This window comes from Panthera tigris, chromosome D1 (assembly GCF_018350195.1).
Source record: "Panthera tigris isolate Pti1 chromosome D1, P.tigris_Pti1_mat1.1, whole genome shotgun sequence".
In the NCBI taxonomy this organism is placed as follows: Eukaryota; Metazoa; Chordata; class Mammalia; order Carnivora; family Felidae; genus Panthera; species Panthera tigris.
Genome location: NC_056669.1, coordinates 106,905,590 through 106,918,191, shown reverse-complemented (window position 1 = coordinate 106,918,191; position 12,602 = coordinate 106,905,590).

The following is a 12,602-nucleotide window of genomic DNA, read 5'->3' as shown; positions in this document are numbered from 1 at the left end:
CACTAAGGAAACAGAAGTCAGGAGAAGCCAGCGGTCTCATTCTCCCACCTGCCTCGGTGCCCCCGCATCCTGCCTTTCCTCCTGCCAGCCCGATGGCCCACCCGCTCGCACTCATCCTGCCCCCCTCGCCGTGCGCCCTGCGGCCCACCTCTCCACCTGCCCAAAGCCTCTTTGGCAACTGCCTTCCCCTCCCGACCAGATAGTTCCCACCAATGTACGAATACGCCATTTTCCGGGACGCCTGCCTGGCTCAGTCGGAGGAGTATGTGACTCTTGATCTCGGGCTCGTGAGTTTGAGCCCCATGTTGGGGGTAGAGGTTACTTAAAAAAAGAAATTAAAAGTTAACCACCCCCCCCCCCAATCTGCCACTCTCCCTCCCATCCTCAGAAAAGCCCCCTCCCTTTTAATGCCTGTCTTTGGCCCCCACCTCTTTTCCTGCTACTCTTTAGGTACAAGACCCCAAAAGCATTATTGCCATTCGCCTCCAATTCCTCCTTCTTTTTTGGATTGATTCCCATCAACTTTTTGTCCCTGTCACGCCCTGGTCCCCAGTGACCTTGCTGCGGCTGCATTCGGTGACATTTTCAGGGCTCCTCTTACTTGAGCCATCTCAGCCGCTGGCCCTTCTCCCTCTGGGCCACCACTCTCCACACACGCTTCTGTCTCCTTTGCTGGCCCCTTCTCTTCTCCCCACACTCTGTGTCCTTGTTCCGTTTCTTAAAAATTTTTTTAACATTTATTTTTGAGAGACAGAGACAGAGCGCGAGCGGGGGAGGGGCAGAGAGCGAGGGAGACGAAGAATCCGAAGCAGGCTCCAGGCTCCGAGGTGTCACCACAGAGCCCGACGCGGGGCTCGAACTCACAAACCGCCAGATCATGACCTGAGCCGAAGCCGGACGCTTAACCGACTGAGCCACGCAGGGGCCCCTTCAAGGGCTTCTTTAATCCCATCACCCAAGCTTGGGGGCCCGTTGGAACACCTTTCTAGGCCCCAGGTGGTGCCACTTCCTGCCCGGGCACCATGGCTACAGACTGCAGGGGGCCCTGGGAAAACTGCCAGAAGCGTCCATAGGGTAAGAATTCTTACCAGAGTCAGCTCTCCCGGATCCCTGCAGAGCCCTGTTGAAAAGGAACGTAAAATTTCACACTGTCCCTTCCCTTCTAAATCCAGACTCTCGTGAATTCAGGTTCCCGTCGGTCGTGGAACCTTCCCCTCCCAGGGACAGCTATGGCCTTCTCGTTGGACAAGAGACTTGTCCAGTCTCCTGTCCTGAGAACTTGGCCTGACTTCCCGTCTACAAGGGAGGGGCATGCGGGTTATCGGTTCCTGCACAGGCAGACAGCTCAACCATCGGGTCGGGAGCCCCAAAACATGGTGGGACAGAAGTGTGGGTTGCACCCCCTTGGCAGCTAGGGTCCCCCGCGTCTGGTGCCAGCTCTCGGGGCATGTGTCTAAGACCTCTTTCTTTTGGCCATCTTTGGGAGTGGCTCTGGATCTTGGGAGGGCGGTACCCTTTGCACACTGTCTGTGGAGCACCTCTCACATCCCTGGAGCAGGTCGATGGCGCCGGGAATACGTACCGTTTGTCGCCACTGCAACTTAACAAGGTATTTGAAAGGACTAAAAAGGAGCTCTATGGCCAGAGATTGGTCAGATTGGAGGCTGGTGTTCAGAGCCTGGGAGGAACTTTTGACGAGGCCTTCTCCCCACAGCTTAAATGGAACTACGTACCCAGAGAGAAAGAAAAGCGTTTCCAAAGACAAACAGCGCTAAATTTAGAGCATGGGAATCTTTTGATTTCCATCTCAGCCCCAGATCTTCTGCCCGATAAAAAAGGGAAGCAGACTGAAGATAATGTCGCTGGGTGGGTGGGTCGGCCCCTTGATGTCATTAGGGCTGAGAGGCACTTCGAGTCCAGGACCGGGGAGCTCCCCTGGGGAGCGACCTTTCACAGCAAAAAGATGAGGTTTCAAATGGAGCCCTCGGTCTCCCATTTTTGGGGGCCCAAGAGAAAAATGGGTGGTTTAGATCACGGCGGTGGGCGAAGAGAGGGTCACAGAGCGGAGGGCGAGGCGACTGGGCAGAAGACAGAGGGGAGGTGGTGTCGCGGGAAGGCTTGTCGTGCCCCGAGCCAGCCTTGGTGAGTTTCAGGCGTTAGGAGCCTGCGGACGGTCCACAAACGGGCACAGGCCAAAGCTGTTTGCCAACGTGGGTTTTTTTCTTGGACCCGGGGATGCGCCGGGGACATCTTTCTGGCCAGATCGTTCGGCAGGTTTTTTTTTTTTTTTGCGATTCCTCCCAACCCCCGATGTCCTGTGGTGACAGCAGCTGCCTCTGGTCCCAGGCCAGGCAGAAGAAAGGGCAGGCAGGACTGCTAACCGTCAGTGACTCAGCAAATTCCCCAGGCGGCTAACAGGGCTCGGCCGAATCCAGGCGGGCGGCTGGAGGAGGAGGCGGCAGCCAGAACCCACTGGGTTTGCTCATGCCTCCGGGGTCCCCAGAGTTTCGTTTTCATGTGGCCTCTGAGCCTCCACTCTCAAGCTTCTTCCCTTCCCTCGCCTCCACGGGCTGGATTCTTTAAGACAGGATGGCTATCCCGGGACAACACTCTGGGTCGGTGCCTTTGAGGATGTCTGCTAGCCTCCAGCTTGTCCTCTTTGCCCAAAGCCTTCGCTGATACCCTGGTGCTTCAGAGCCAAGGCCAAGCCACCTGGAGCCCTCCTCCCCCCATCTCCCCCCACCCCCGCCAGGCCCATCATCAGAGCCCTCACTTGGCTGCCTCTTTCATGTGGCCTGGGCCCGGTCCCCACTGAACACGCCTCGTTCCAGAAATGCCCCTCACCCTCTCTTCCCTTGTTTGCTGTTTCTTCTGTCCAAGAAGTGGCAGAGCCACTGCCACCAACCCCACCAGCCCGAGCCCACCCCTCCCTCCAAGCTTCTCCCCTCCTGCCCCTGCACAGCTCCGTGATAGCCCTGCCCCTGCCGTGGTCTCAAGCTTTTCTGTCTGTCAGATAACGGGTTACATGCCTCCTAAGGGCCGGGTCTGAGTCATCGTGTCCAGGAAAGTGCCTAGAACGGGAACGGGCTCGCAGATCAGAGCCCCGGGCAGGGCAGGGCAGGGCAGGGGCCACGCGGTCTCCGTGGACTTGGCTTGATGAGTTTCTAGTTCGCCACCTGGGGAAAGAGCATCATGGACCCCCCCTCCCCCGCCCCCAACCTCACAGGGTCGTTTCCAGGACAAGAAGTCGTGGTTCTCAGAGGGTCCTCACCTTCTCCAGAGACCCCCCAGCGCACGCGGCGGTGCCTAGAGTTCCAGCTTCTCCAGAACGTCTGAGGATCTAGTCTCCGGCTTGTGTTAACTTGTTCCAAAATGCTATCCTGGGCAGTTCTGAAAGGCTGGAGCTTTCCTTGCTGGACGAACACAGTGGCCCCTCTCCTCCTCGTCGCCAGCAAGATGTGCCTCAAATGTGGCCACGGGCTCAACTCAGAACTCCCCCCAGCACAGCTGAGAGACGCCTCAGTGTTCCATGACGATGTCGCTTGTGGGGATGACACCCGATGGTCGCTGAGTCTTCACTATGTGTCGCACACGATCCTACGTTCTCTCCCTGTGTTAACCCGTTTAATCCTTCGCACAACCCTTCCAATTAGGTGTTCCAGTCTTACATCCATTTTTACAGATGTGGAAACTGAGGCTCAGAGAGGTGAGTCTAGGCCACCCAGGTACTCTGTGGCAGAATCGGGACTCCAACCCAGGTCCGTCCAGCCCCAGCAGCTATGCTTTTGACTTTATTTATTTATTTTGAGGTGCGAGAGAGGGGAAGAGAGAGAGCGGGGGCAGAGGGCATCCCAAGCAGGCTCCACGCTATCAGCCAAAAGCCCGACTCGGGGCTCGAACTCACACACCATGAGATCGTGACCTGAGCTGAAACCAAGAGCCAGTGGCTCAAGTGGCTGAGCCACCCCGGCGCCCCCGCTATGTTTCCAACTCCTGAGGTTGGCCGAAGGCTGGAGGGTAGCAAAGGAGGATGCTGGGAAGCCACAGAAAACTTCATGGCAAGCGTCCCAGCCTCGGCGCCCCTGTCCCTCTCACTGGGGCCCCGCTCCCCTCCGATGAGCGGCCCTTCCCTCCTGTCCTCTTTTCCTTGAGCGCCAGGGCCCCCGTCTCCCAGCTCAGCACCTCCCTAGGGGAACCCTTCCTCAGTCCCTGTCAACCACCCTCCCCCTCCACTCCCCCCCTCACTGGGAACCAGGGAAAAGATCCCTTTTCTTCTCTGTGCTGCCAGCTCAGCCTCCCGTCCCACTGGACCAGATTTTAGCTCTACTTTAATCTTGCCAAAAAGCTCAGTAAGCGGTTTCCTCGGACAGAAACGGGGCCTTCCCCAAGCCGACTTCCAGAGCCACCCCCAGAACAGCCCGCGTTCCCCCCCCCCCCACGGCTTGCCGCACCACGAGGGACCTGCCTCGTACCCAGCTGGCCCTCGTCCACAGAAGCCCTGCTTCCCGTCCCTTGCCTCCGAGGCCCAGGAGCCCCCCTGGCGCAGGAACCCCCTGGCCCATTGAACAAATGCGCTCTAAATAGGTCAAGGAGAGCGCTGGGCAGCCTTCCTTTCATGTGCCTGGCGGAGCGGGCAAGTCTGGCCTTCCTTCGCCAAAGGGACTTCGCTCTCCTTGCTGCGTCAAAAAGATATTTCGTGTTAAAATTCAACAGAGAGATGTTAACCAGCCGTCGGAATAAGGCTCGTCAGAGCGCGGGCTGCTCGGACGGGCTGAACTTTGCCTCGCTCTGTGGAGGGTCTCACCCGCCGCTGGCAGCCACCGGCTGGCACATTTTAACAAGGCCGGGTGCAAACGCCGCCCCCACCCTCCTGCCCCCACCAGTGCCCGGAGCCCTGCCTCGGGGGGGCCCCGAGAGCTCAGGATTCCAGCATCTTTCCTGAAGAAGTCAGAAGCCGCCTTAGCTGCATTTTAGGAACACCGAATCCTCTAGCAGGGCCCTGACCCTGTTTGGTTTTGCGAGTGGCAGCCTAATGTTAGGCGGAATCATTTTAGGCGGATGCCAGGACCAGCTGGGGGGAGGGCGCGGGCAGGTGTCCCGCGGATTTTGGCAAAATCCCTCTCGTTTGGCCGGAAAGCACAGCGGCGGGATTTGGCCGGCAGCGTGCAAGCACACTGGGCGATCGGGAGTTTTCTTTTCTGCCTCTGGGGACGGGAAGCGCACGGCCTGCCATCAGAGCAGCCAGTGCCAGCCGTGCTTTCAACAAACCCACGAACCCTCCCCAAACGAGAGGCAGTTAGGCACACAGCCCCTGGAACAGGCCGCCTGGATTTCGATTCCTGTTCTGTCCGGGCTGTGTGGCCTTGGGAAAGGAGTTGAACCTCTCTGTGCCTCAGTCTCCTCCTCTGCAAAATGGGGGTGAGCGTGGTTCTGACCTCACAAAGCTCAGGACAAAGCGAGTTGGCGCAGATCACCTGTAACAGTCCCCAGCAGGCGTTATTAATATCCTTTTTTTTTTTTTTTTTTCCTGGCAGTGAGGACTCAGGGAGACACCTGGGCTCCCCTGGAAGCCGACCTGAGAAGGGTTCATGGGCAGCCGGGGCTGGCCCCGAGTCAGATCAAGCAGGGATAGATGCTGGTTGAAGGACGGGCCCCGACACACCGTGGAGTGACGCTGCTGTAAATCTGGGTCAAAATGTGATTCGCCTTTTCACATACGGCTGATATCTGCTTGGCCGCTTTAACGAAGAGCTCTTACTTTTCGAGAAGGAACGCCTGTGTGGATGTGAGGGCGGCTGGACCTTCGGGCTCACTCCGCGTCCATGCTGTTTGAACAAAAGGCAGGAGGGGGCGGGGGAGGGAAGGTCGGGCCTGCGGGCTCCTGGTTACTTCGCGTCCCCGTCGGCGTCTCTGTCTGCCACGGGGCTTGCCACTCTTCCTCTGTGGCTATACTCGAGGGCTCTGTAGCCTGGAAACCTCAGGCCAGTCTCCAGCCTTTATCTGCACACGCTCGCACACACGTGTGCACCGTTGGCCTCAGCTGGTGAGGGTTGAGGAGACGGAGGCCGTGTTTGGCCCACAACGATGAGAACACCCTGGCCTGGGTGGGACTGGACAGTCTGGCCTCCTCTGTCCCGTCTCCTCTGCTTCCTCCTGCCCCAGAGGGTCTGCTCCTTCCGTTACAGGCCCATTGTCCCACGTGGCCGTGTGTGTGTGTGTGTGTGTGTGTGTGTTCCTCATGGAGACAGTCACATCCCTGGCGGGGGGAGTCTGTTCTCAGCTCCTGTGGGTGCCCCGCCTCCAGTTGGTGCCAGGCCCCAGGTCCCAGCACAGCATCGTCAGGCACGTTGGGGTGAGACTGACAGGGCCCCAACTCACATGAGCTGGGCGGTGTAACCTCACAGCCCCCGGTCCTAAGGGTTAACTTGAAGCCGGTTCACACACTCCTTGCCTGCTGACTTAGGTCCTTGACCTGCAACGGAACAAATTGTCTTTCTTGGAGACTTGCAGACCACTGGCCCTGGGGAACAAGGAACCAGGACCTTCCCAGGCCACAGAGGCCACCAAGTCTGCTTGAAGCGGCTTTGGCTTTCTGATTAGCCTAGCTTTTAACAAAAAAAAAAAAAAATTTTTTTTTGAGGTCACACAAGGGACTGTACTGACCTCCCTTTGCACATCCGTAAACCTTGTCCCCCTTTGCAGGAAAAAAACAGAGAGCCCTCTTGGGGCGCCTGGGTGGCTCAGTCGGTTGAGCGTCCGACTTCGGCTCAGGTCGTGATCCCACGGTTTATGGATTCGTGGATTCGAGCCCTGGATCAGGCTCTCTACGGTCAGCACAGAGCCGGCTTCGGATCCCCTGTCCCCCTCTCTCTCTGCCCCTTCCTACCGCTCAAGTGCTCTGTCTCTCTCTCTGTCTCTCTCTTTCTCCCTCTGAAATAAATATTAAAACAACAACAACAACAAAAAAGAACAAAATACTCTTGCACAACGACCCCCAGGTACCAAGCAACCAAACCTCTTGCTCAACCTCCGAGCTCGGCGACAACTCCCCAGCTGGTATCGCCTGAGTCTGCGCGTAATCAAGAAATGCCACTGATCACCATACGCCCTTGAGAATTCTCTGGGCCAGGCAGAAACCTCGGAGCTGGCCTTCGGACGAGAATCAGGTGGCCGGCCTCCGGAATAAAGCTTATCCTCCTTTCCAGTCGAAGCCCTTCTCTGGAGTATTGGCCTTTCGAGCCACGAGCAACGGCAGCCAAACTTGGGTTTTGGTAACGGGAGGAGGGGGCGCCCTGGCGGTGTGGCGCCTTGGGGCTGCAATACTACCTCTGTCCCCTGCTTCTGCTTCTCTCGTGGCTCTGGTCTCGCTGAACATCTCTTTCCTCCACACACAGTGGAGAGCACGGCGGCCAATGCCCCCAAATGTCAATCTTTGCTGCTTCACTCCCAGAGAAGGGCCGATTGATTGATTTTCTTTCTTCATTTTGGCTAGAGACACCCTGGGAGGGGGTTCTGGGGGGCCCAGTGAGGGCACGTGCCGCCTCCTGGACCCAAAGAACACAGTGCCTCCCAGTGATGCCATGGGGGGCACGAGGGACACGGGCAGGGAACCCGATCTCATGTCTGTGCCCGGAGGGGGAGTGGAAGAGGGTATTTGTGGGTGGGTGGGGGGTCACCCGCTAACCTTGGGGGGGGCAGGGCTCTAGACTTTCAGCAGGTGGAGGCAAAGGGAACATTGGAATGTTCTCTTTGGCCTCTTCGTGCTCTCCCTGCTCCCATTCATTCATTCACTCATTCATCCAACAAACAGTTATTTACAAAAATACCTTCAGTCAGGCCCTGGAGCAAACTTCTGGGGACTTCTGAGAATAGTTCAAAAGCGTTCCGCCTGTGAGGTATAGGGAGGGGGGAGGCGGAGGCCCAATGGCAGCACGCCCACCAACCGCTAACCCTATGAGGACAGATTCTATGAGGATAATGAAGGAAATCGGGAAGGCACCGGAGTAACAGGGAGGGGTGGGAAGGGCCACTCAGCTAGCAGGGGGGACGGCCTCCCCGAGGAGGGACGAGTACTCACACCTCAGCTGCGAAGGGGCCAGGGGTTAAAGGCAGAGCAGAGCAGGAGGGGAACAACGTGCGTGAGGTCCCCGTGGTGGGCAAGGACCTGCCAAGTTCATGGTGCCGTGAGCCAAGTGAGCGAGAGGGAAGCTGGCGGGGGGTGAGGAGGGTCCTAGGGGTCTCGTGAGAACCCACAGAGGGTGGGGACCCCCTGGAGGGTTTCCTGTAAGGCACTGGCACGAGCCCTGGGGAGCACACGGCGGATGGTGTGTGCGGAGGGGCGGGGCCACGAGTGGGAGCAGGGGCCAGTGAGGAGCTCCTGGTGTCCCCACGGGAGAGGTGACAATGGATGGCTTGGGTGGGGGCGAAGGTGAGGACAGACACGGACCGATGGGAGGTACATTTTGGAGAGGGAGGCAGTGGGACTTGGCGACCAGTTGGTGACAGAGGGAGGCTTTAAGCATAGCTCCTAGCTTTCTGGCTTCACCACCGACTGGATATCGGGCCATCTAGGGTCTGGGGGAAGGTCACAACGTCACTGTGGGCCATGTTGAGGTCCCGACACCAGGGAGGCGGCCCAGGCGGCTGGGGGAACGGTCCCGCTCACCACACAGATGACCCCAGTCCTAGAAGGCTGGCCGGGGGGGCCTGGGAAGGTCCGGGTGACCGCTCTGGCCACGGTGTCCTCATGTGGCTCCTGACGCAGCTGGGAGGGGAGAGTGGCTTGGCTCCTCTGGACAACCTGGTGTGGCCCAGATGTTCTAAACAAGAGAGCCAACGTTGGGTATTTTGGAGATGTCACATAAAAATTGTGACTTAAGAACACTTGGGAAGTTTGGCAATCCTGGGCTCAAAGCTTCCGGGCGACGCTCTCTGGGCCCCGAGTGGCCTCGTCGCCCCCCGCCCCTGCCTCCCCAGGGCTGAGCCCTATCCTGCGCCCGCCCACCGGACTCTCCCCTCCACCGCCTGGTCTCCCCAGATGACTCTGCCCTGGGGGAAAAGGTGTCACCCATGCGGGTAAATCCCCACCAGGTGGGCGAACAGAAAACCTCGGTCTTCCTCGGCTCCTCCCGTCTTTCAAGTTCCATCCCGACCTTTCAGCAAATCCAAGGGGCTCCATCCAAACCCCGCCCCTCCCTGCCACCACTTCTCCGCACAGGGTGCCGCCGGCACCCTGGGGACACAACAGCGGCCCGGACGGGGCTCCCCGCCCCCAGCCCCGCGGCCCTGTCCCCCCTTCTCCGCTCCCAGGCAGGGCCATCCTTCGGAATCTCCATCAGGTTCACGTCAGCCCAAACCTTGCAGGCCCCTTCTCGCCCGGCATCGGGGCGACACTTCCCACCACGGCCACCAGCCCCGGAAAGACCGGCCCCGTCACTTGTGTGACCGCAGAGCCACCCGGCACCTCGCACTCATGGCACACCCCCCCTCCCCCCGGGGGCTGCAACGGCCTCTGGCCACGCACGTGTGGCCTTCGGGCCTGGGCTGGGAGCTCCCTACAGATAACGTGCCTTCTAGGCTTTCTTTCGAGCTTAATAAACGTGCAAGGGAGTGAAATGCCGCCGCGCCACCTCCGTAATCAGGAGAAATGAACACACCCATCACCCCAGAGTCCGTGTGTCGCCACTAACTTCGAAATCCCTCCTTCCCTCCCCCACCCTTGGCTTGAGCACCCGCAGACCGGCTTTCTGGGCCCCCGGCTTAGCCTGCGTTTTCTAGCACTTTTTATACATATATTGTAATTCGTTGCATAGACACACTGAAATCTGTCTGCGCACCCGTTGATTGACGTTTGGCTGGTTTCCAGCTCCCGGAAGTTGCAAATAGAGCGTGCAAGTCCCCGTGCGTGTAATTTTTTCAGAAGCTGCCACCCTGTTTTCCAAAGTGGCCCGACCATTTTACATTCCCACAGTCGCCCCACAATCTCCTCAACACCTGGTCTTTTCAATCTTTGCCATTCTGGCGGGTATGTGGTGGCATTTGTGTGGTTCACGTTCGCCGATGTGACGCCTCTTTGCACGCGCTTGCTTGCCGTCCATGTATTCTCTCCGGTGAAGCATCTGTTCAAACCTTTTGCCTGTTGAAAAAAACTTTTTTTTAACGTGTATTTGTTATCGAGAGACAGAGAGAGACAGAGCGTGAGCAGGGGAGGGGCAGAGAGAGGAGGAGACACGGAATCCGGAGCAGGCTCCAGGCTCCGAGCTGTCAGCACAGAGCCCGACGCGGGGCTCGAACTCGAGAGATCGTGACTTGAGCCGAAGTCGGAAGCTTAACCGACTGAGCCACCCAGGCGCCCCTTGCCTGTTTTAAAATTGGATTATCCTTTATATTACTTAAAAAATGTTCTTCCCAACGTTTATTATTTATTTATTTTTTTGAGAGAGAGAGAGAGAGAGAGAGAGAGCGCTCGTGAGCAGGGAAGGGGCAAAGAGATACAGAATCCGGACCAGGAGCAGGTTCCAGGCTCTGAACTGTCAGCCCAGAGCCTGACTCGGGGCTCGAACTCACAAGCCATGAGATCATGACCTGAGCCAAAGCTGGACGCTCAACTGAGTCACCCAGGCGCCCCTGGGTACAATATATTGTACAATCTATTGTACAATCTATACAATAGATTGTATACAATGTATATTGTACAATCTATTGTACAATCTATACAATAGATTTTTGTATCTTGACCTTGTATCCTGTAACCTTGCCAAGCTCATTTCTTAGTTCTGGTAACATTTTGTAGATTTCGTAGGATTTCCTATAATTTTGTCATCTGCAAATTAACAAGTCTTGTGTCTTCCTTTCTTATCTATTTCTTGTCTTTTATTTATCTTTTCCTTCCTTATTGCCCTGACTAGAACCAATATTGAGAAGTGGTGAGCTTCATTCCTGATCTTGACAGGAAAGCATTCAGTCTTTCACTATTAAGTACGATGTTACCTGTAGGTTTTTCACAGATGTCCTTTATCAGGTTGAGGAAATTCACTAGTTTTCCTAACTTGCTGAATGTTATCAGCAATAGATGTTGAATTCTGTTAAATGCACTTTCTGTGTCTATTGAGATGATCATATGATTTTTCTTCTATAGTTTGTCAATAATTTGGTTTGTTAATCTTGAGTTTTGAATGTTAAACCAACTTTGTATTCCTGGGATTAACTCCACTCTGTCATGATGTATTGCCCTTCTTAACATAATGTCGGATTTAATTTTCTAAATGTTTGTTAGGAATTTTTAATGTCTTGGGGGCATCTGGGTGGCTCAATCGGTTAAGCATCTGACTCTGGCTCAGGTCGTGATCTCGCAGTTTGTGAATTCAAGCCCCGCATTGGGCTCTGTGCCGACAGCTCGGAGCCTGGCGCCTGCTTCGGATTCTGTGTCTCCCTCTCTCTCTGCCCCTCCCCTGCTCACTCTCTTTCTCTCTCTCTCAAAAATAAATTAGCATTAAAAAAAAGAATCGTGTCTTAAAAGAAGAATTTTTATGTCTATGTTTATTAAAAATATTGGTTTATAGTTTTCTTGTTATATCTTCTTCTGATTTGGGGATTAGGGTAATGCCGGCCTCAAAGAATGAACCGGGAAGTGTTATCTTTTGTTTCAATCTTCTGAAAGATTTTGGGCATCACTGGTATTATTTTTTTGCTTACGTGTTTGGCAGGATTCACCAGGGAAGCCTTCTGGGCCTGGAGTTTCCTCTGGAAAGGTTTTAAACCACAACTTCAGTTTCTTTATTTTTTATTTTTTAATTTTTTTTATTTTTTAATTTTTTTTTTATTTTTTAATTTTTTTTATTTAAAAAAATTTTTTGTTAATGTTTTTATTTTTGAGACAGAGACAGACAGATCGCAAGCGGGGGAGGAGCAGAGAGAGAGGGAGACACAGAATCCAAAGCAGGCTCCAGGCTCTGAGCTGTCAGCGCAGAGCCCGACGCGGGGCTGGAACTCAGACTGTGAGATCATGACCTGAGCTGAAGTCGGACGCTCATCGGACTGAGCCACCCTGGCGCCCCAACTTCAGTTTCTTTAACAGACTTAGGGCTAATGATGCTATCTATTTCTTCTTAAGCAAACTTTGCTCATTCGTATCCTTCAGGAAATTTGTTAATTTCAACTGAGTTGTCAAATGTGTGGGTAAAGTGTTGCTTGTAATATTCCCTTATCATTTTAATGTCTGTAGGGTTGGTGATGATGCTTTCTTCTTCACTCTTGATATGTAATGTGTATCTTTTCTTCCTCCCTTCCTCCCTCCCTCCCTTCCTCCCTCCTCCTTCCTTCCTCCCTTCCTTCCTTCCTTCCTTCCTTGTCTTTCTTTCCTTCTTTTTTTCCTTCTTTCCTCCTTTTTCCCCCCCTGATCAGTATGTCCAGAGATTTATACATTTTATTGACTTCCCAAAGAACCAGCCTCCGGTTTCACTAATTTTCTTTCTCATTTTCTGTCTCTCTGATTTCTGTTTATTTCCTTTCCTTTGCCTACTTAAGTTTTAGTCAGCTCTTCTTTTTCTAGCTTTTTAAGGTGGAAGCTGAGGTATTTGAGACTTTCTTCCTCTCTAATACAA